Source organism: Anabrus simplex, chromosome 2, assembly GCF_040414725.1.
Source record: "Anabrus simplex isolate iqAnaSimp1 chromosome 2, ASM4041472v1, whole genome shotgun sequence".
Lineage (NCBI taxonomy): Eukaryota > Metazoa > Arthropoda > Insecta > Orthoptera > Tettigoniidae > Anabrus > Anabrus simplex.
The window spans coordinates 613339426-613365256 of record NC_090266.1 but is presented as its reverse complement, the minus strand read 5'-3'; the positions used below and the strand labels follow the sequence as shown (position 1 = coordinate 613365256).

The following is a 25831-nucleotide window of genomic DNA, read 5'->3' as shown; positions in this document are numbered from 1 at the left end:
CAGTAAGGAAAGCAACGGGAAACTATCTTACACCTCATTTCCACAGTACGCCTCTTCAGTGATGCCTAGGCCATCTATGACAGCTGATGGCAGAGCTGTTGAGGATCTCACCAGCGTTAGCGCTGACGGACTGAACATACATACATACATACATACATACATACATACATACATACATATCACACATTACTCCACCTCTATAATTCTGTGTTGTCTGATTCTAACACTTGATTTAAAGATGCATTCACTCGATCAACACACGCTTGTTGTTCCAGAACATAAATTATGGAAAGTCTGAAATACAGCACCCCAAAGCTCTCACAACATATAAGGCATCAAGCCGTCACAAGTGATAAAATATCAAGTGCCTAAGCACTCCAGTTTGTAGGTCAGTACCACATATCATATTCCACAAAATTTCACATCAACAACGTTCCACAAAAGTTACATCTCCTCTCATGTTCCACCGAAGGTTTAAGACAAGCATGTTTAAAAAATTTTTACATCTCCTCTTCGTACACCAAAGTTTTAAATTAACTCCTCCGCTGTTTTCAGTCAAGTCCCTCTCGCCGTTTTCTCACATGCCTAAGTAGACCTCAGCTTTCCCCTTCTCTCACATGGTACGCCTAGACAATCCTGGCCATCCAATCACGAGTCGAAGATATTCTTGCCATACTAAGACCACGCCCCGAACCTCTTCCGGATCCAAAGACAATAACAATAATGCCAGCTCATCGGACTTTGAGCTGTTCCACGTGACTCAAAGAAAGTTTGAGTTGTAAATAGCACTGTTTTCCCATCCGCTTGTGCAAAACAAATCACTCGTATCATATATGGAGACCTTCCAGCTTAAAATATTTAGAATAAATATACAAATGAAATAATAATAATAATACGAATAATGATAATAATATCTCTTACTTCAGAATACTGTACGGAGGTGTGATATATGTACTATCACACTACTTGGACTGCATTTCCAAGGACACTTACAAAGCTACTTGAAGAAAGAGCCAAGGAATCGCAAGAAAGTGGTGTTAGATGTATGGACTTCTTGTCAACGTAAGAATGAAGGCTGAAGATTGTCGTAAGTTTGCTAAGGTGAGAGACTCTCACAAATATTATCATTGTGATAGAAGTGCCGTCAGCGCTATTTACGCAAATTTACCCATACTGGAATTGAAACAGTTTATAGGCAAATTAAATGAACACTTGCTGTTCTGTTATCATTTTCCAGGATCTATCAAGATTTTGTCATAGCAACTAAGATTAAATTCTAGTACATCATTCATGCGCAGTACAAGGAGACACAGATAGGTCTTATGGCGACGTTGAGGTAGGAAAAGGCTAGGAGTAGGAACGAAGCGACCGTGGCCCTAATTGAGGTACAGCCCCAGCATTTACCTGGTGTGAAAATGTTAAACCACGGTGGTTTGAAAGAACGGGTAGTTGCGGGTGTGCACATAAAAGCTCCACCGAGTGAGCCGTGTGGTTAGGGTCGCGCAGCAGTGAGCAGTAAGCCATTTTCACACCAGGCAAATGCTGGGGCTGTACAATAACGAAGACCACGGCCGCTTTCTTCCCACTTGTAGCCCTTTCCTATCCCATCGTCGTCATAAGACCTATCTGTGTCGGTGCGACGTAAAGCAACTTTCAAAAAACCTGTATAAAACATTGCTCGAATGATTTTTCCACCCTTGTTAGTTATATTCATCGCTCAGACGAATTTGATCATAAAGTAAGCACAAAGTAATTTTAATGTTGTTGACAACTTAAGGTACGATTCTTCGAACAAGATGATGATTTGGTGAATATTCAAAAGTACCGCCTGTTGATGTTCTGCATAGTTCTAACGATGGTAGATAGTATGTTTTATATTTTGAGGTAAATTGTTGAAAAACTTTGAAAATACGTATGTCAATTTACATTTCTTCTTTCATCTCAACTGTTTCGTCAGTGTGAATAACTTATTTTTCAGATTGTTGCTGAGAACTGCTGTTGAGCTAAGTCATGACATCATATCACTACTCCATGTAGAGGAGCAAATGAGAATATTTCACATTTGTTATTTATGAAAAACAGTCTAACAAAATGTTTGGATTATTTAAACTGTGTCCTATGAAGGGTTGAGCTGCCTTGCGGAATCTGGTTATGTAGGCTTTTCACTATTGCATATCGGGTTCAACTCTGTGACTACAGATTTCTTGTATTCGACAATCGAGTTCGCGTAACAGTCTATAGGCCTTATTAATTTACATCGCCTGAGAGGTGGGCGGTAGGCCTCGCCAGCCAGTATGTTTCTATACCTCGGCATTAGCTGACCCCACACTCTGCGAGGGTCGGATTAAATAGATTTTCGCTGTGAGCTTGCATCCGGGAGATAGTGGATTCGATTCCCACTGTCGGCAGCTCTGAAGATGGTTTTGCGTGGTTTCCCATTTTCTCACCAGGCAAATGCTGGGGCTGTACCTTAATTAAGGCCACGGCCGCTTCCTTCCAACTCCTAGGAATTTCCTATCCCATCGTCGCCATAAGACCTGTCTGTATCGGTGCGACGTAAAGCCACTAGCAAAAAAAAAAAAAAAAAAAAAAAAAAAAAATCTTCTTCTTGCCGAAGTTATGAGCAGTGGAGGTAACGAAGATGGTTTTGCTTGCTTCAGTTATGCGCGTAGAATAAATATTTATTCCTTATAGAATATCTGCCCCGTTATGAAAACGGTCTTGTACTTCTTTGTACGTCACACACCAAGGACATCAATCGTTTCTGAAACCTGCGATCGAATGACCTATACCATTTTCCTCACGAGTACTGGCGACTCGGGTCTTTAAAAAGAAAGTCGGAACAGTGGTTACCTCAGCCTTGGAGCTTGTTCACTAAACCCTGACGACCTTGTGCATAAGCGTGTAATATTTCTGTTGGAACAAGCATTGGCTCTATCACAAGAACCAGACATTCGCGGAAAATACACGAAAAGAGAGTGAAAGTAGTTAGAAATGTTTCCCTCCATATTTTTGTCTCATTTTGGTTCGTTATTCGGCCATTTGCTACTGTAATCTGTATGGCCCAGGAGTTGCAGTATGTTGGGAAAGCACCACTGAAACTCGACAGTATTTCTAGCACTATAATACAAGTACACCAACAGGGGCTATCGTTAACATGTTTCTCAGCTATCAAATAAAGCATCAAAATATACGTCTTTCTTCATGGAGGATTAATATTTCTGTAGGCTGCTGGGACTTATTTTGTGACGAAACCTTTTTCGCCTTCATTTACGACAAGAATTCTGTGTACATCAATTTTACGAAATTTTAAGTGTCCTCTGCTCACCTAATTTCTGCGTTAGGGGATGGGCAGTGTTGGTTCATTCTGTTGTCAGGCGCCCCCACTGATTGCAGATGACTTAGGTGTTAATACTTCTTAAGATAAAATATCCCGGGAGAGTTGGCCGTGCGGTTAGGATCACGCAGCTGTGAGCTTGCATCCGGAAGATAGTGGGTTTGAATCCTACTGTCGGCAGCCCTGAAGGTGGTTTTCCGTGTTTTCCCATTTTTACACCAGGAAAATGCTGGGGCTGTACCTTAATTAAGGCCACGGCAGCTTCCTTCCCACTCCTAGCCCTTTTCTATCCGATCGTCGCCAAAAGACCTCTCTGTGTCGGTGCGACGTAAGGCAACTAGCAAAAAAAAAAAAAAAGATAAAATGTTGTCAACAAAACATGAACTGTGTTAGTCAAAATAAACATATTTGGAACAATTCAGTTTGAAAGACCTGCAGGATAATTAAAGCTGGGAAAGGTGAAGGGTAATGTAACTGCGTGCTGACCTTCCTTACTTTCCACTTGACTTTCCGTTAAGTTAATCCGGTTGAGAAACTGAGAGTGAACTAAGAGGGAATGGAACGGGGAAAATCAAATTGAATGCTGCAAGCTTCTGTTTGCTGGCCTCAGTGCACTCTGTGTGAAAAACGATGCAGTTATCATCCGCAACAAAATATACAGTTCTACGAAGAATTTAAACAAGGATGTGACTTTCTAATGACCGGGATTTTAACCGCAGCTAAATCAATGAGAAACTAGTGGTTACGCCATGGAGCTATCAGGTACCCCATCAGATAGAATGAAATAGGAATAAGTATTACCCTATTTGGTGAAGAAGTCATTTTTCATTTACGACAAGAATTCTGTGCATGCAAATTTGCAGTCCACAGAAAAGATAATTGATTTACGTACGATATTACCTATACAGTATAACATACGGTTGCATAATTCTTGCAGGGTAGCTAAATCACAAATTAATTCTAGTTCCTACAATATGTGTAAGCTAAGCTTTGCTACTCTGAGCTGCTTATGAAACCTACCTTTGTAACTTCAACGGCTTGTTTTATTTTCCACTTCCCAATATACAGACTGACATAGAACTCGTGTGGGGTATGTTAGCTGAAGTGTTGGGACGTCCTAATCTCAACGCTGTGGAGCAGAGAATGTACCAGTACCTTCAAGCTATCATTGAAACCATTGTAGTTAGTGTTTGTGTGGAAGTACTCTACCCGTCCGGATCCTTCGCTGAATGGTCAACATAGTGGCCTTCGGTTCACAGAGCCCTCGGTTCGATTTCCGGGCCGAAGATTTTAGATCCGTTTGTTGAATTCTTCTAACTTGAAAGATGGGCGTTTGTGATCGTCTTAATACACTTCTTCGTTTACACGCAACATACCATACTACTAACCACCACAAAAACACGCAATATTGAATACATATGGTAGCGCCAGGACGGGCATCAGGTCGTAAAACTGAGATTAAACCTCAATAGTGCCGATCGCAGGTAACTGGGAAAAGAATCAGGAAAGAAGAAGAGAAGGTATTATACCGGTTTTGGAGAGAAAAGTATAACAATCTGTTAACATACCGTTATGCCTTTCAGTCTGCAAGCCTCTGTGAATTTACTAAACGTCGCCACAATCCTCTATTTGCAACTAGTGCTATGGCTTCATTTCCAAGGAGTCCCTTGCCTGTCAAATGGAAGTGGGACTCCGTTACTCCCATAGGTCCGAGGCTTGCTTAAAATGTTCTGTAAATTCTGTGAAGTAGGATGCTACCCTTACTTGCACATAGTCCAAGTGAAGATTTCTCCTGTAACGGGTTAGGGACAACCCGTGGATTGTATAGTCCTAGCCGCCTGACCACAGGGAGGGCCATGACTCAGAATATGTCCGAGATGCCCACTCCTATTCCCTAGTAAATGGTATCTCGAATCTCAGGGCCACTTACTAGGCCACTCAGCCGTTGTCCATGGTTCACAAACTAGGACGTGACTACAGTAACCCACGCCATAAATCATACAATATGTTACGAGAAAATAAACCACAATAATCAATAAGTTTTGAAAATTGGAAATGCATAAGTAATTACAAACCCCATAGGTTTCTTCAGTCCTAAACAACGTTTCGTAAGTAACTAATACGGGGGTTAATGTGAAACAAACGTTACTACAAAAAGACACTTGTAGGTTTATACATCAGTCGATAGAAAATTCGTTCCTCCGAACAGACTTGTATATTAATACACTAGCAGTTACCCGCGACTTCGCTCGCGTGGATTTCCTAAATTGTTAAAAGTAAGCATTCCTCGGTACTGTACTAAGACATTATTTGGAAATCCCTAAAGTATAAAAACTCGCCGAAAAATTGAGTTTCATTTACCCGCAGGAACTATTTTTAATCCACGTTTGTGGTATTACATTTTGGGGCTAAGGTGGCCATGCGACATAGAACTGTACATATGAGAAACAGTCTTCTCTCAAAGCAAAAGCAAAGTCATCCCCGAAAGGCCACGAAGGCCATGGGAGTGGTGGAAGGTAAGGGCTTTCACAATTTGTAACCTCGGCACTTGATGGGATAGAGTGGTTAGTCCGTCTTTGCCCCCAGGAATTAACCTGGTACTCATTTTTGATGTAGGCTGAGTGAACCTCGGGGCCATATGCACCTCCGGAAGTGGAAATCTCATCTCTTAAATTTACTGACTTCCTGGCGGGGATACGAAGTCTTCTCTCAAGTCGAAGGAAAAACATGTTTCTTCATTTTTAAAAGAGATTCCAAATACCTATTTCCACGCTTGTAACATCTTCAGTTTTTTGAGATATAAGTATCACCAGAAAAATAATTCAACCCCTTTATCAGTCCTTCCACCACCCCCACCTAAGTGAATTTTCCGAAAATAAAAATGTATCCCAATAAAAAGAAAGCAGCTTCTTCTTCACTTCTTTCCTCCCATCTCGTCCCTTAAGTGGACTTTCTGAAAACATTAAATACGTGTTTCTTTATTTTTAAATGAGACTCCAAATACCAATTTTCACTTGTGTAACATCTTCAGTTTCTGAGATATCACTATTCCAATAAAAAGAATGCAACCCCCTTTTCAGTCTTTTTCAACCCCCCCCCCCCAAGTGGTTTTCAAAAAGGTGCATGATGCTTTATTCTTAAAAGCGATTAAAATACCAATTTTCACGTCTGTAACGTACTAAGTTTGAGATGTTCTGTAGATATTCTCACTAAACAAATTCAACCACTTTTTCCGTTCCCCTTAAGTGGATTTCAAATACCAATTTTTACGCCTGTAACAATTTACCGAGATATAGATATGCTTATTTAAACAATTCTACCCTCTCCGATTTTCACTCCCTTACCTACGGAATATCCTAAAATCCTCCCTTAGCCACCACCTATACTCTAATATAAATGTATCCCCTAAATTTCATTTATTTGTGTCCAGTAGTTTTGGCTCGGCTATGATGAGTCAGTCAGTCAGTCAGTACATGTTATTTTATATACCGGATGGTCCACCAGCCCCTTGCGATCAAGTTTTATGCATGCCTTCACATTTACTACCATTCTGATACACATCGGTCCCTCCCCTTTAACCGGGGTAATATTACGAGATGTGTGTTTACGATCTAGAAGACAGCAGGAATTGTGAGCGCCACTGTTCATTCAGTATGGGTACATCGAATGAACCCGTAAAACTAGTACAGATACGCAGAACACGTGCTTGAAAAGAGGAGGTAGACTCACAGATTGCGAGCACGGTACTGTGTAGGCTGGGAAGTGGACGCCAACAGCCAGTTGCCTGGGATGTGGTAAGGTTGCATACTTGATAGCTTCCAAGCACTGATTTGTTTATTTGACCCAGTAAAAAGCGTATGTATCGTTGCATTGGGTATGGTGCTGGGTTGGATGTTCCAAGCTTCGTAGACCACAGGTAGGGCAAAGTATGCCCCATCGTAAAGATAATAACATTCGATGGCAGGTAAGTATGTAGCTGCGTGAACTCCCCTCTTTCGAAGCAATTCGCAACACAAAGTTTATTCACTGCCTCGAGATGTATTCCAGCGACGAGTATGTGGATATGTTACTTACCTATGGAGAAGCTAGACAGAATGCATACCAAGCCCAACGCCTGTACCAAGAACGCTATCCGGATAGACGACAACCTACGGGCATTACATTTCGGAGTGTGGAAAGATGCTTGTTGTTTGTTGTTTTAAGGGGCCTAACATCGAAGGTCATCGGGCCAGTGTGGAAAGACGCCTGCAAGATACTGCATCCCTGGGAAGGACACGACCTGTTCGAAATCATCCCGTGATGTCTGCTGCCAATAAGAGGTCGTGTTTACGCTACCCGGCGTAACCCTCATACTGGCACACGGGCCATTGCACAGAAGACGAACATCAGCCGAGCGTCTGTTATGCGGATATTGCATACTCACCGGTTTCACCTGTACCATCTGCACTGAACCAGGAGCTCGATGGTCATGATTTCGATGCCCGTGTGGCGTTCTGTCACTGGATCCTGCAGCATGTGGACACTGATCCTGCTTTTCTAGCGACTCTCTTATTTACGGATGAAGCACGGTTCCACAAAAATGGAATCGTTAATCGCCATAATATGCATTACTGGTGTGTGGATAATCCCCATTTGGTGCGACAGACAGCTTTTCAGGAACAGTGGGGCGTGAATGTATGGTGTGGAATCATGGGTGATCACCTTATCAGTCCCAATTTCCTTGAGGGCCATCTGACCAGTCGACGCTATCTGCGGTTTCTCCAAGATGAACTACCTCCGTTTGTGGAACATGTGCCACTCCTTGAACGCTGCAGGACGGGTTTCATAATGATAGAGCTCCACTGCACGTGGCGGTGGTCGTCCGGAACCATTTCCATGCGACGTACCCTGATAAATGAATAGGAAGGGGAGGACCTGTCACCTGGCCCGCCAGATCACCCGATCTTACGCCCCTGGATTTTTTCTGTGGGGGCATATAAAACAACTGGTGTATGCACAGGAGCCGGCCAGTCCTTGTCACCTTAGACAGCTCATCACAGAGGCATGCCGATCCGTTTCGCCAAAGATATTGCAACGGACCAGACGGTCCTTACAACATCGCGCGCAGCTCTGTATCGACCGCGGAGGTCGTCAGTTCGAGCAGGTGCTGCGTTAAACGACGTTGATAACTGAAATATTGTCGCATGTTTTCTAGCCTCCATCACCCCAGCTCCATAAGAACGGCCCTTTTCAGGACCAAATAAACAAATCAATCTGTGAAAAATACCGGTATTAAGTATAAAACCTTGCCACATCCCAGGCAACTGGCTTAAGGAAAGTACTGGCATGGGACTTGAACCTTCTAACCCTCGAGCACTGTCAACCGTCACACATCCTACCGCGCACTAGCCGTGTGAGCTACTGCGACACTTGACCTACTGCGCCCACGTCCCAGCCTATACAGTACCGTGCTCCCGGTCTGTGCGTCCACCCCCTGTTTTAAAGTACGTGTTCTGCGTATCTGTACTCGTTTTACGGGTTCATTCGAGGTACCCATAATGAATTAATAGTGGCGCTCACGATTCCTGCTGTCTTCTAGCCCGTAAACACACACCTCATTATATTACCCCGGTTTAGGGGGAGCAACCGATATCTTTCAGAATTGTAGTAAATGTGAAGGGATGCATAAAACTGGATCGCAAGGGGCTGGTTAACCACCCGGCATATCGATTTCGTAACTACAAAACATGATGGTAGATTTCATGTGAAATAAACATATTGCCTGTTGGGAATTTTATTGTGAATAAAACCTTGACTTTTTAATGTCAAAGGAACATATGTATCCAATATCATCATTTCTACATGTCGGTTACATAAACAGATGAGAATGAGGATATGTGTAGTGATAACAGTGAAGAGGATAGTTAGGAAAAAGTTGTTTTCTTTCTTTCTTTTCTTTCTTTCTTTCTTAATCTGCTTACCCTCCAGGGTTGGTTTTTCCGTCGACTCAGCGAGGGACCCCACGTATACCTCCTCAAGGGAAGTGTCCTGGAGCATGAGGTTATTGGGTCGGGGGATGCAACTGACCAGTACCTCACCCAGGCAGCTTCACCTGCTATGCTGAACAGGGGCCTTGGTGGGGGATGGGAAGATTGGAAGTGATAGGCAAGGAAGAGGGAAGGAAGCGGCCGTGGCCTTAAGTTAGGTACCATCCCGGCATTTGCCTGGAGGAGAAGTGGGAAACCACGGAAAACTACTTCCAGGATGGCTGAGGTGGGAATCGAACCCTCCTCTAATCAGTTGACCTCCCGAGGCTGAGTGGACCCCGTTCCAACCCTCGAACCACTTTACAAATTTCGTGGCAAAACCGGGAATCGAATCGGGGCCGCCGGGGGTGACAGCTAATCACACTAACTGCTACACGACAGAGACAGACTAAAAAGTTGTTTTTCCTTTTAAATTTATACAAGATGTTCTTCGGCTTGTTTGGTGACAAAGGCGTATCTCAATAATCATTAGCATAATTAATGACTTTGCTTACGTTGCAAGAGCATTTTCTTCTTCTTCCTCCGCTTTTCCCACATATATGGGGTAGTGGGTGCGAACTGTGTCGCACATGTAGAGTTGGCCCTGTTTTACGACCGGATGCCCTTCCTGACGCCAAACCTATGTGGAGGCATGTAATTGCTATTGTATGTTTCTGTGGTGGTTGGTGGTGTAGTGTAGTGTAGTGTAGTGTAGTGTAGTGTGTTGTCTGAATATGAAGAGGAAAGTGGTGGTATAAACACAAACACCCAGTCCGCGGGCCAAAAGAATTAATCAGACGCGATTCAAATTTTCGACCCTGCCGCCAATCGAACCCGGGACCCTCTGAACCGAAGGCCTCAACGCTGACCATACAGCCAATGAGTCGAACGTTTGCAGATTTGATACTGGCTCAGTCCGGTTGTATTTGAAGGTGCTCAAATACGTCAGCCTCGTGTCGGGTAGATTTACTGGCATGTAAAAGAACGCCTGCGGGACTAAATTCCGTCACCTCGGCGTCTCCGAAACCGTAAAAAATATAGTTAGTTGGACTAAAAGTAAACAGCATTATTATTAGAATTAAACATGTTTATGAAAACGATATTTCATTTTAATGCGACTTTTTCGTGCTTAATGCAATAATAAATTTCCTTTCATTCCTATCTGGAATACCGTCAGTTTTGTATTTTAGTGTTATTTAATCCATCCTGATTTGTAGTTACGTTAGTGTCATGCTAAGCCCTCGAATAGGCCTATACAATCTGCCATTACTGTATTTATGGCGGAAAACATGGGATTTTTGAAACGGTTTCTTAGCGATCCACTTTTTAACTGTTTGATTTGATTTGATTTGATTTAATTGAAGGTTATTGGTTTTACGCCCCACTAACTATAGATTTTAATGGTTTTCGGAGACGGTGAGATGCCGGAATTTCATCCCACAGGGAACCTTTTACGTGTCATTAAATCTACCGACACAAGGCTGACGTATTTGAACACCTTCAAAAACCACCGGACTGAGCAGGTTTATCATCTCCAGTTACAGCTTGTTTCAAAAGTGGGAAGGGAACCGTTACGTTACTTTGCCGTTGGTTATGCCTGGTTTATACTGGTTTATACCTGTGACCGTCGGGGAATGCAATTCGTGTACATCCTTCTGTAACTGTCCATGCAGTTTGGACGTGTCCTAGAACTCTGGATGCTATTCGAATACTAGAAAAGTAGAAGTCATTCCCCAGTAGTGTCCATATCACTAATCACTACAGTGACCTAAAATACAAGGGAACAAAATAACACGGCTCTATAAGGAGAGGTATTTTATCAAAACAAATCTTAGAGCTTCTTCATCACTGTTGATATAACGATCTAAAGCCATGGGACCTGCAAGAGCAATCCAGATCACAGTAATGCAGCTTTCAGCTCCGAAAGTCTCTCCTGCATTCACCGGGATGGATTCGTACCGCGGCCAATTTAGGCTATTTTTTCGATTCTACTACCCATCGTGCAACACCTGGGGGATTCGCTGCAAGAACCCTGTAACCCTAATTAGGGCTTTATCTCAGATTTCTGCGTTATTGACCTCCTCTTATACCCTGCTTTATGCGGACAAAATTAGACAACTCTTGTGTTAATATGGATCGCGCAATGAAACATCATACCGTACTTGCCGTTCATTTAGATGGTTATTGCACGCAGTTGGTAGGATACGGTACGTTCAATACTAGCGAGAAAGAAAGATATCCAGTCACTTCGTCACTGCTCGGCCCCGTTTCAGGAAAGGGACTACCAGGCATGCACCATCTTCTGCCTCTTACGTTGACTGTAGATTCGTAACTTGGTATCAGGAGCTCACTGACGGTAGCAACCATTCCTCAGATGAAGAGGAATCTGTTTAAGAAGATGGAGGAAACGAAACACACTGGAGTAGAACAGTACATAACAGATTGGGTGAGAAAATCAGCTATAGATGTATTTAAAACACTAGTCTGACTTTTGTGACCGCGAGTTTGAGAGAACGGCTGATTTTATTAATAGTATCGCGCTAATAACCCTAAATATACTTCAGTTCTTTTTTGCTAGTTGCTTTACGTCACACCGACACAGATAGGTCTTATGGCGACGATGGGATAGGAAAGGCCTTGGAATGGGAAGGAAGCGGTCGTGGCCCTAATTAAGGTGCAGCCCCAGCATTTGCCTGGTGCGAAAATGGGAAACCTTGGAAAACCATCTTCAGGGCTGCCGACAGTGGGGTTCTAACACCCTATCTCCCGGATGCGAGCTCCAGCTGCGCGCTCTTAACCGCACGGCCAACTCGCCCGGTAAATATACTTTAGTAAGCGAGACTTTGTATTTTAATGCTAATAAAAAGAAATAGTCTGCATAATGATGCTGAAAATAGGAAATTGTAATCTTTTCGGTATAATCGTCTGTCTAGCTCTTTGCGGCTCTACTTCAGACTAAAGGGGAACCGCTGTGTCTCAGTAACCTGCCGACAGGTGATGATAGCACTTCTTCTGTCAGCGTATAGTACTGTAGTCTACGGTATGTCGCCGTCTAGAATGTCAAAGCGTCTGGAAGTGTGGAATGATTGCCGATTTTGCATGTTCTTCCCCCCTTGGTCGAAACACCCACCAGACGCATCACACATAAGTAACAATAATTCAGGTTTCCGTAAAAACTGACAGGCTATCCAAATCCTAGAACAGTTGCAGTGGAAGTACAGTATTACATAGCGTGGCGTATGGCTTTTAGTGCCGGAAGTGTCCGAGGAAAAGTTCGGCTCGCCAGAGGCAGGTCTTTATATTCGACACCCGTAGGCGACCTGCGCGTCGTAATGAGGATGAAATGATGAAGACTACACATACACGCAGGCCCCGTGCCAGCGAAATTAACCAATTATGGTTAAAATTCCCGACCTCGCCGGAAATCGAACCCGGGACCCCTGTGACCAAAAGCCAGCATGCTAACCATTTAGCCATGGACTGTTCTGAGAAGACGCGAAAACATAGTTACCAGCAGATTTTCTACAGGAGTGGTTATCGGACCCCAAGTTTAAGGACTGGTTGTTGGAGATACTTCGTGAATTTTTCTATGTTGTGTATTTTCTAACCTCTAAACCTGCATTAATAACCATACCTGTTCCAAATATTAGGAGACCTTTGTGCTGCCATTGAACGAGGCTGAGGAGTTAATATATTATACTTCAATGGCATATTTGTAAGTTTATATAGTTCACATGCCTAGAACTTTTCTCTCTTTTTGTTGTATAATTAGGAAATGAATGTAAACTGTAATATATTGGTAGTTATCTCATTCAATACGTACAGTTTATATTCAAACACACCCCGTTTCCAATAAATATACAGTTATAGCTTGAAATTCTTTGGGATTTGGAGAAAATGTTCGGGTTTTTAAGACCCATCTACGGAACCGTGCCAAATGCAGTATTTAACTGTCGCTTAGTCTAGAAAAAGCTATTCAGCGCTCTGGTACTGTCGGTTTGTAGCTCTCCCTAAATTTGCTAGCTTGAAGTGATGACGCGTCCGCCTCTGTGGTGTAGTGGTTAGTGTGATCAGCCGCCACCCCCGGAGGCCCGGGTTCGATTCCCGGCTCTGTCACGAAATTTGAAAAGTGGTACGAGGGCTGGAACGGGGTCCACTCAGCCTCGGGAGGTCAACTGAGTAGATGTGGGTTCGATTCCCACCTCAGCCATCCTGGAAGTGGTTTTCCGTGGTTTGCCACTTCTTCTCCAGGCAAATGCCGGGATGGTACCTAACTTAGGGCCACGGCCGCTTCCTTCCCTCTTCCTTGTCTATCCCTTCCAATCTTCCCATCCCCCGCAAGGCCCCTGTTCAGCATAGCAGGTGAGGCGGCCTGGGTGAGGTACTGGTCATCCTCCCCAGTTGTATCCCCGATCCAGAGTCTGGAACTCCAGGACACTGCCCTTGAGGCGGTAGAGGTGGGGTCCCTCGCTGAGTCCGAGGGAAAAACCGACCCTGGAGAAGTGATGTCGGAGAAAATAATGTAAACGTCCTTTTCTCCATGTCGTAATGTTAGCACCAAGGCTGTGAACTTCTTCCACTCCGGTTGTTAGGAAAGTGGGTCGATCCTTCGAATCATAATTTATTGTCAGGGAAACCCGAAGAATTGTGCCTCTACCATGAGTAAACTGCCAATATGCCAATTTTCAGTATGATTTGTTCGACATTGTGCTCATAGTAAACCAGGAGCACAGTGCACTGTACATTCAAAACAGGCAGAGAGCTATAATCCCTCGAGACGATTTAACTCCATCAGATTAAACACTTCCATTTTCTTTTAAGTGGCACCAATTTCCAGTTCGCTTGGCATTTTGTATCACGATGAGTACAGCTCAAGGGGAAACACTGGAACGTGCAGCTTTCAATTTACCTCGGCCAGTTTTCAGCCAAAGCATATGTTGCAACGTCAAGAATGTGAAATTTTGATGTGCTTAAAGTTTCACTACTGCCAAAAATTAATTTTAGAAAGAATGTCTCGTATATGGAAATCCTTCACTAAATATTAACCCCATTGACCGTCATGTTTTGATGAGTTTCGGCTAGTATTGTTTGTCTTTTAGATATTTCTTCTTCTTAATCTGATTACCCTCCAGGGTTGGTTTTTCCCTCGGAGTCAGCGAGGGACCCCACCTCTACCTCCTCAAGGGCAGTGTCCTGGAGCTCCAGACTCTGGGTCGTGGGATACAACTGGAGAGGATGACAAGTACCTCGCCCAGGCGCCTCGCCTGCTATGCTGAACAGGGGCCTTGCGGGCGGATGGGAAGGTTGGAAGGAATAGACAAGGAAGAGGGAAGGAAGCGGTCGTGGCCTTAAGTTAGGTACCATTCCGGCATTTGCCTGGATAAGTGGGAAACCACGGAAAACCACTTCCAGAATGGCTGAGGTGGGAATCGAAACTACCTCTACTTAGTTGACCTCCCGAATCTGAGTGGACCCCGTTCCAGCCCTCGTACCACTTTTCAAATTTCGTGGCAGAGCCGGGAATCGAACCCGGGCCTCCGGGGGTGGCAGCTAATCACGCTAACCACTACACCACAGAGGTGGACCTTTTAGATATTTAATTAAATTAATGTTTGTGAGATATTAGCTGAAGTGAATTGGAACTATCTTATTTACTTTTTAATATTCTATTGCATTCGCGAACTATTAGCTGAAATAGCTTGTACGCACTTTATTTATTTTCAATATTAAATTGAATTTGCATGTATAAAATATTAATTGAATTAGTACGGAGCCATCTTGTTTAATTTCTTTTAAGTACTACATTAAATGTAATAATTAGTTTTATTATATTTTGAATAGTTTTGGTTAATTTGAATATCCAATAAAACTAAAAAGAAAATTTGTTTGGAATGTTCAATGGAATTCTGTAGGTGACTATGCAAGAACCCCTTAACACTCCGTCCTCATTCATTAGTGTCTTTTAAAAATGAAAAGAGAAAACAATATGAGTCATTATCTTCTATGTTAATTTGTCTGTGTTTGTTGCTAATTTGAGAGTTACAGCACGTCTCTGTACAACATATTTTTATATCTGAAAACTGTAACCATCAGTGTCTCTATATCATGTTCGCGGGATTAGAAGGTTATTGCAGACACACCTCAATTAGCTTTCTTAGCCAAGATTCCATCCTCTCACTTGGAACTGAAACATTCGGTCAGGGATGATAATCTCTCTCTCGTCCTTGCTGTCTTTTCCGCTGTGATGAAACAGAATTTAAGGACAGGAAGCAGAACGGATCAGAGAGGGAATTGGGAAGGAAGCGACCGAGCTGCATGAGGTCACCTGCCTGAAACGAAATGGCTTGTGTGTCACGTTGAAGCAAATAATAATAATAATAATAATAATAATAATAATAATAATAATAATAATAATAATAATAATAATAATCTAATGCGGTATTCTGTAAGAAAGAAGACACCTCGCGAACGAAACTATCCACGCATCGGTCTGTTTTCAGACCGATTTTGCGTACAGGCGTGAAAGCTCGCTGGACTCAGGATATGTTATTCACGCGTTTGAAGTAACGGACATGAAAGTAGCGAGAATGATCGCTATTAGGCCTACAAACAGATGGAAACATTGGCAGGAGAGTTCTCGGAATGAGGAAATAGAGGCTACGTTGGCAATACATTTATAGATGAAGCTGTACATATACTCATGTTCATAAAACACAGAGCACCTTGAAAGACTAGAGATAGGAAGTTCTATTCACAGGACATGTGCATTAGTAGGCCTATGTTCTGAAGAAATGATTAACATTTGAACAATGTCGGCCCTCAGGTTCAAGGTCCACATCGATATCTCCGCGCACCACCATAAAATGTGCCTTCGGCTCTCGTTGTCACTGTAAACCGAAGGTAATGGATCAGTACGACTTGAGCAGACGTGCAGGATGCCTCGCAGACGTATGCGAGAACCGCACCGTCAAATGAGTTAGATTGAAAGAGGGCGCATTATTGGCATAAGGGAACGTGATGCGTCCATCCGGGAAATTGCTGCTCGTGTGGGACGAAGTGTGTCGGCAGTGCAACGGGTGTGTAGAGAATGGTTCACGGAAGGCCGTAGAACACGACGAGATGGGTCTGGTTGCACCACACAGACCACCCCGCGAGAAGATCGACACCTCATCCGAATAGTACTGCAGGACAGATCTGCGTCCTCCTCGGCTCTGGCGCAACAGTGGAACATTGTAACACATCTTACACTATCAGGAGTGACAGTCCGTCGCCATTTATTACGGTCTGGGTTACCGGCGCGTCGTCCACTTCTCCGCCTACCTTTGGCTAATGTGTATAAACTTGCTGGACTGCAATGGTGTATGAAACGTCGTCACTGGGGACAGAAATGGCAGCAGATGGTGTTTTCGGACGAATCCAGGCTTTGTTTGTTTGAAAATGATGGCCGCATTTTGGTTCGCCGCAGAGAGGAGGAGAGGCATCACATCGACTGCATTCGCACAAGACATACAGCGCCAACTCAAGGGGTACTATTGAGTACAGCCACAAATCAGTTGGTGCGTGTCCAGGGCACTGTGGCCAGTTTGACCTACTAGAATGACATCCTGCGACCCGTAGCCATACCCTTTCTGCAAGACACCCCAGACGCCATATTTTAGCAGGACGATGCGCGACCATGTTGCTGTACGAACACGTGCCTTCTTGGTGTCACAGAATGTCACTGTTGCCCTGGCCCTCCCGGTCACCGGACTTGCCGCCAATCGATGATGTGTGGGATATGGTGAAACGACGTGTGCGGCGCTGTGACCCATTGCCAACCACCAGAGATGAACTAGTATTATTATATACACTGTTATTGTTGTTTTAAAAGTGGACTTTATTGATTTTGCTTCTAAGAAGTGGACTTTATTCATTTTGCATGTTAGCAGTATGCATTTTACTCGTTTTGCTACTATTTATTAAAAGCACAAAATACAAGAAGACATAATATCCATGTTCCTTTCACTATGGTTTAAGAGTGCGCTGGGTAGACATTTAAACACACAGTTCAGGAGCTTCCTCTGTTGCACTGCAAAGTTCATTATTGACATTTTCGTTGACATCTGACTGACGACTCTCCCAAGAGTCAAAGAAGTCAATGTAGAATTTCAGTGATGGGCTCAACTTCCAATCAGAGCCAAAGTGCAATTCAAGGAGCCTTTTCACATCTGACACTTTATTCTTGTTCACTGAAGTAGTGTTCTTTCGAACAGGTGCAGGGTTTATAGCCGACACATTCTTTTTAGTTTTCATCAGGGATCTGTAGGTTCCAGTTCTATGATTGTAAAACGGCTCCCCATCCACAAGGACCATGAGATGGGACGTTTTTGATCGTCTGAAAAAGTAGCGCTTGCAAGGTGCGAATTTAAAGTGCCATTGTTGAATAGGTTCCATGTGCTCTGTTGCCTCTTGTTTCCAGTTAAATATATACATGTCAATCCCTGGTTGACGAATGGATCTTCGATTACTTCTCTCTTCTTGAATTCTTTTTCACAGAGACCGAATAACCGATCAGGGGGAATGAAGGAATGAGCTCTTACTGGAAAAATTTACTGTACCTCCTCTACGTCTCTTGGTGCTTGCAAGAACCACCCTTGGAGCATAGCTATCATCGTTCTTTTTTTATTTTGTCCGCCCCCCCCCCCCACATCCGTCGGCGACAAGCTTCTTAATGTTTGTTAAGTTCAAGTTCTGCAAGCAGTGGTAAACGCAAGATGCCACCTCATTCGAACCTTTCGGGTAGGTCCCCTCAGTCCATATGTAGCTGAAACAGTTATCTGGTGTCGTTGTGCTCTTAGAATTTCCAACAACAATAGAGAAACTGAACAGGTAGAGTTGGCGCCGATAGTAAGTTTCCTGATCAGGAATTTTGGGATATGACAAATTCTTCTGACGATCGAAAGACAGTGTAAGTACACCTGGTTCACTTTCTCTGAGTAACGAAAAAAAGGCTTGTGCCCTTTTCTTGTGAATTGCCTTGCTAGCTTCCAGTGAAGACAACTTAATAGGATCAGTTTCCCGCTTAATTCTCTCTGAAAATTCAAGACAAGTGGAGCACACGTCGAGCCTGGGTGATCCAAATCCTAGGTTAAACTTACGATTAAAAATGTAACGAAAGTAGGAGTTCTTCACTTTCACACTGTCATCAGCTTGGGCGTTGTAAGCATTAGCCAGCTTTTGGATATTCAGATCAGAACTAAGGTAACTTCTACGAGTGTTACTACGACAGTAGTGGGATTCAAGGCACTTTAGTGAACTAATATACGCAACAACTGCTTTCTTCTTGTTGGTGTACTTCTGAGAAGTGTGATCGCTACCTCTTTTCTCCCAGACGACAGTGGACTTCATCCGTTTTGCATCTAACCTGAGTTTTTAGAGGGGAAATACTGAAGGATTTAATGGCTTTTGCTAGTATATTATTTCATGCTTCAGTAGACACATCTTTTACCGACATATTTCTACCAATATCTCATTTTTTTGTAAAAAGTGGACTTAATCCGTTTTGCTTTTAGGCGACTCATTATGTAATACAGTACAAATAATTGGTGTCGTTCAGAACGAAGATAGTACTAACGTGTCTTGACATTTCGTTCCGCACACAGAAGTGACATGCTGATTTTTATCTTTTTATTTTTGGTAGTGGTTTAACGTCGCGCTAACACATCGAAGGATTTTGGCGACGCAAGGGAGGAAAAATGCTGGGAATGGGAAGGTAGCGGCCGTGGCCTTAAGTAAGGTACAGCCTGATGTGAAAATGGGAAACGACAGAAAACCGCCTTAACGGCTGTCGATCGCGGGATTCGAACCCACCATCTCCCGAATACAAGCTCACAGCTATGCGAACCTAACTGCGCGGCCAACTTGCACCGTATAGACTGAAATAATTAGAAGTCGTGCAATGATAGGAAACTCGTTCTATTGCGCACCGACAAGGAGGTTTGGGGAAGCAGTACCCTTGGAGATACACTACGTACAGAAGTGAAAAACGGTGTATTATTGTTTAATGATTCGAAATTCTAACGTTTAGAACTTTGAATATTGAACGTTTCAGTTAAAAACAAATGTAAAGCAAGTTTGTGAAGGCACACTATTATTGTTTACTGGCTTTAAGCTCTGCGATTGGTTTGAAGAAATGTAAGTGTTCTGAAAGCGTTTACAACTCAAAACAATGATCATACCTATAGTGGTCTATCTTATGTTCCGTGGTTTAAAATCGAGGACTGGGAAAAGACAGTCGTCACATGCCTCTTCTACACATCTTGTGACGTTATCACTTTAATGTCCGACTCGTTGGCTGAATGGTCAGCGTATTGGCCTTCGGTTCAAAGGGTCCCGGGTTCGATTCTCGGCCGGACCGGGGATTTTAACCTTCATTGGTTAATTCCAGTGGCCCGGGGGCTGGGTGTTTGTGCTGTCCCCAACATCGCTGCAACTCACACACCACAAATAACACTGTCCTCCACCACAAATAACACGCAGTTACGTACACATGGCAGATGCCGCCCACCCTCATCGGAGGGTCTGCCTTACAAGGGCTGCACTCGGCTAGAAATAGCCACACGAAATTATCACTTTAATCATATCAGGTTATTTGCATTGTTTTAATTAATCGGAAATGTATAGATGACAGGCACAGAAGTAAATATTATGGGAGATATCTTGACTTCAATGTCCTTGTACTCGTTATATTCACAAACACTGTGGCATTCACGTTTTCATGTAACACTAGGAAGGTCATCCCAGCAACTGAAGTGAGCTTATTGGCTGACCAGTGTTCTCGTCGTTAATAAAATTAACGAGCAATACAGGTAATTTTTGGTCATATTTCTTGTCGTCACTGATCAAGTTTTCAGAAGCGAGAAACTTTTTTCGTTTTATTATTGCTCAGTGATTTTGAAAGCCCCCATGTGTCAGGCGGCAGTGCGTCGGGCTCTCACCGTTGGGTTCCGTGGTTCAAATCCCGATCTCTCTATGTGAGATTTGTGCTGACAAAGCGGAGGCGGGACAGATTTTTCTTCGGGTACACCGGTTTTTCCCTGTTATCCTTCATTCCAGCAACACTCTCCAATTCAATTTATTTCATTTCATTTCATCTGTCAGTCATTAATCATTGCCCCAGGGGAGTGAAACAGGCTTCGGCAACCACTCCATTCCTGACGCGGTTGAAATTGGAAACATGTGGCCTCCGTGATTTGAAATTTTGACTTGTTCACCACTCATTGATTCAGTATGGTCAGATACACTCGACTCATAAACCTTGTATCAATTACGACTTCTGTCAGTACTATTGAAATGATTTTCTTATCCTTTCTTATCGATTTTCTCGGAATATCCGGTAACGTATAAAAATTGCCGTTTAACTCTTTATAGTGTCCTTCAAAGATTTCGGTTTCCATGCAACCCCTGAAAATAACGAGTTGTGTGTCTCATTATTTTCAGCAACCGTTGAAACGAAAATCTAAGTTCGCTATCGACGATTCTTCTTTTATAGCGTAAAGTTAGGTAATCAGGTGATAATTTTAGATTATAACAACATAAAGTGGGAAAATACATTATTTATTTCCTTTAAATTCCATGTATCATATAGAACAGAACATTAGCTATACGTTTTGATAATGAATGTTTTCTTGCAATTACTTCATCTTGAACTCTTTGTGATTTTGTGCAACTCAATTGAGTCAGGTTATTTGGTGATAGTTACTTCAGAACACTTTTTACTTTCAAGAGTTGTATAACTACATTTCATGGGAGTTTTCGTCTTACGATGAGTCTCCACAACACACGGGACACATACACACGATTATGTTGTCATCAGTATCTTGTGATTGGCGATCTTCATGCGTAGTATGTGTACAAAAGCTGCACTGTACCCACTTCTCCATAGTTTTGCGTTTTGAATCATTAGATAACGGTTTTTTGCATATGACACATATTCAATCATCATCTAACTTTACACCTAAAGGTCCAGGAATCATTAAGTCAACATCAGCGCTGCTAGGTCTTCTTTTCTACTACCGTCACTGCTCGGGAGGGGTGTGGCACCTCGCGGAAGCGTCTCTTCTGTTTTTTTGTGAGTCTTTCACGTCTTGGTTCTGTGAAAAGCTGAAGGAAGTGCTCAACGTTGGAATTTGAGTCTGCAGATTCACTTCTTCCTGAGAAAGATCTCTGTTATGAGAGACGAGGCAATAGTTACAGAAGAGATCACATTTTGGTTAAAAAGCATTATTCCAGCCTTTCTAAATCCACCTGCTATGTAGGCATGGGGGAAACTTGAAATAAATGCAGGATTTAACAATGAACGGGAATTAAACTGGTTTGGTTTATCGTTGGGGTGATTTCGCATGTGATCCAAGTTTGGGTAAGATACCTTCTGCAATACCTCTTTCTTCACTGTTTTGGAGCCATCGTTTGAGAGACGACCACGGAAAACCTTTGAATTTTGAGGCACGGTGCAATGTCATTTTACTTTGTCACTAATCTAGCAGCCTCCACTAAGTCTGCACTGTTATACTGCTTGTAGGCCTACACTTAAGGATTATCACCTTGTCGAGGCTTTCGTTTCATGTTCGTTGTTTCTACATTTTATCGCAAAATAATTTCTGAAAATGATGAAATTTGTTTATCTACACTACCTACAACTGAAATCTATATAAAATTCTCATTCCTTTGGGCATTTAATGAACCAAGCTGGAAATAGAAAATAACATTTGTCGGTTACCCACAGCTGAGTAGAAACTGCTTAAATATTTAGGTATTATCTTCAGGTTTATGCCGAAAATTACTACGGCATTAAACTTTTCTCTCAGTGCAAAAATTAACTCACATTCTTAGGAACAGTTTGACACCAATACTAACTAGAACTAACTGAATAGCACAGTGCATTTAATAAGTCTGCACTTGCCAAATCACTACATCTGAGTGTTGCAAAATCTCATACCTCAGTAAGTGAAAGGATCCATGGGTTATACCTGAGCGCAGGACAAAGGAAAAACCCAGGACATCTAGCCGACAACAGGCGAGGAAAAAAAAAAAAAAAAAAAAAAACACACACACAGAAAAGGTTTTGTGGTGGCATTCGTTTAAAACATTATCACCAAATTACCTGTATCACCAGAAAACCTCACTTCGCCCTATGTATCTGACTGCCTAGTTACATTACTTCTTGGCATTTTCCCACTTGCTTGGGATCAGCACTGTATTGGATTAAGTAAAGTTTTACGGCCGGATGCCCTTCCTGCCGCCAACCCTACGTGCAGGGATGTTTTCACTATTGCGTGTTTCTGTTGTGTGAGGTGTATTAGATGAAAAAATATGCGTATTATGGCTGACAAAATGGCTGACAAATACACCCAGTTATCAAAGCGGAAAAATCCCCGGTCCGGCCAGAAATCGATCACAGACCCTCTGAACTGAAAATCGCTGCGCTGGCCAGTCAAGGAACTGGACATCTGTCTGCCTAGCTACACAACACAAAAACAGAATATACGTTGTCTTTTAAATACACAGAATTGAAAGTTTCACATTCTTTCCTGGTCCTTTACCCAGTTATCTGGAATCAGCACGCATAGCGATGCAGCCTAGTTTTACGGCCGGATTCCCTTTCTGAACCCAATACTATTTAGAGGGATGTGTTTTCTATTGCGTGCTTCTGTGGTAGTTAGTAGTATGGTGTGTTCTTTGTGTATGAAGAAACACTGCCAGTTCAGAATTCGTGGACGCTAAATAGTGGTTAAAACTAAAACGAGCTACAGTGTGATAAAATACCTCCACCATCTATTGTGTACCTGTCGTTGACTGCTTAGTTTTTACCAATTGCAGCAGTAATGCCATCTAGCAAAGATGAGTGGCAGTCATTGTAAGATGATGATTATGATGATTATTGTTTAAGGGAGCCTAACATCTAGGTCATCAGCCGCTAATGGTACGAGGTGAAACGAGATGTAATGATAATTATAATTTCGTGTGGCCGAGTGCAGCCCTTGTAAGGCCTCCGATGAGGGTGGGCGGCATCTGCCATGTGTAGGTAACCGCGTGTTATTGTGGAGTAAGTATTTATTGAACATTGCAGGCATTTAGCCCAGATACATGTTCACAATTCCATTACATAAAACAAAGAACCATTAAACCCAGTGAAACTGAACAGTTATAGACAGAACTAAAAACACACCAATTAAATTACTAAGTTGCCCCTTACACGAGCGGATGACCAGTCCATATGTAAGGGCCAACTCTACAACCCTCTAATCTTACAACTAACTTGTGGCCCCCCACACGGGCGTGATACCATACACCATGCAAGGCACCACCCCTAACTAAATTTACTAAGCTGCCTCTAACATGGACGGATGACCAGCCCACATGCTAGGGCACCCCCTACATCTAAATTAAGCCTATAACTAATTACTTAACTACATTAAATCTATACTAATTCTATGCTAAATCTGTCTGGCCATGACACCCCCCTGGCGAGGAACTGCAACCACCCTTCCCTGGGATGTCACGACCAGACATGTCTCATGAGGCTCGGAAACCGATACCTCACAGACCCCTTAAGTTGTCAATGTTATTCGTCACCACTCCTTCATGTAACAGCCCACATGTGTGCGGATGCCAGCTCTACATGTAGGCCGTAACGCCTGTATTCTTCCGCCGAGACGGTGGTATGCCTCGGCTCATCTTTCGCTGTCTCATTGACAACTTACTTCCTCTAACCTAATACTACTCACTACCTTACTCTACACGTGCAGACGTACTGCATCAGCACATAGCTTGAGATAGGTCAGGCCTATCTCCCCCTCTTCCATCTCTACGTCACCAGCCAAACACTATCTAACAAAAAAACCAACAGGCAGACAAACGACTTACCAACAACAACAAACCTAATTAGAAGGAATACAATACGACTTACTTATCAATGAACTAAAATACTACTAATTATAAAATATACAATACGTAAGGAGCAAAGGAACAAAACTGAACATGTATATAAACGGCACATAATACTAAAATTATAATTATTGTCGCCCTTACTATTACTGACTTGAACTCTATAATGTTCCATATCTGTGTATCCCTCTTTCATCACTTTCATCATCACTTACCCTTCTCTCATTCACCACTTTTATTTTTTTCTCCCACAAGCTTTTTACAATTGTCAGTAATTTCGATAGTTTCCCTGGCCTTCTCCATTCCCTGTTCATTAATTTGACAAGAGTATAATATTCAGACTCTCGTTATTGTGGTGGACGGTAGTGTTATGTGTGCTGTGTGAGTTACAGGGATGTTGGGGACACCACAAACACCCAGCCCCCGGGCCATTGGAATTAACCAATGAAGGTTAAAATCCCCGACCCGTCCGGTAATCGAACCCGGGACCCTCTGAACCGAAGGCCAGTACGCTGACCATTCAGCCGGACTAAAACATGATGTTCAAGAATGAATATGAATTTAAAATAATCTAATCTATTTTGCCTTATTTTCCTTATAAAATGATATAAGGATAGATTGAAATAAGTAATGCATTGCCTTTGAAGTGATATCATATATACAGGGCGGTCGGAAATGAACGTGAACGGGGTATACGAGCATCAGAGCGTTGATCATACTGGAGGGTAATTTGAAAACAATACGTCCATATCTCGTGCTGTTGTCATATTATCAGCTGCTTAAGTTAGCCAATCAGATCGCTTGGCGGGTGATTTCAGATGTTCTTTGTGAGGCGGTGTTGCTAAATCTGCACGAGGCTTATGACCAGCGCCAATAGTAGGAGTAAACTTCTCCAGGGGAGGGACTGGAATACGGACCTCTCTGCTGATAGGCTTGGCCCACAGCAAGCACGCTACGGAGGTATTGGCTGAAATCCACAGTGTGTTACTATTTGATGCTCATTTCTCGGCATGGCTCTTCTATCATGAGTAATCATACGCTTCTCCTTCTTTTATATCAACTTCTTCTCGCTCTTTATGATGTAGTTTCTCTAATAACCGTGTATTGATACAACCAAGTTCAGATCCTCGACGTCATCCTCATTCTGATCGCCGTCGTCCTCGTTGCTGCTGTTGTTTTTATTCTTGCAGAAAAATGAGAAAATATAACGGAATTCCAGAGAACCTCGCTGATGACACCTAAATCTGATTAGTTTTTCGGAGGCGCCGATTTGCCGGATAGTCCCGCAGGAGTTTTTTACGTGCCAGTAAATCTACTGACACGAGGTTGATGCATTTAAGCACCTTCAAATACCACCGGACTGAGCCAGGTTCGAACCTGCCACGTTGGGGTCAGAAGGTCAGCGCCTCAACCGTCTGAGCCACTCAGCCCGGCATGAATCTGATTGTCCACCCTTCTATCATGAGTAATCATAGGCTTCTCCTTTTTATAATATCAATATTTATTGTAGATTTGAACTTCTTCTTGCTCTTTATGCTGTAGTTTCTATAATAACCGTGCATTG

The 25831-nt window shown here is 42.9% G+C and overlaps 1 protein-coding gene across 2 annotated transcripts in view; it reads left to right on the top strand.

Moving 5' to 3' along the window:
* The window catches only part of LOC136864263 (trehalase), a 467477-nt gene that overhangs the window by 131409 nt on the left and 310237 nt on the right, over nt 1–25831 (top strand). The window lies entirely within an intron of this gene.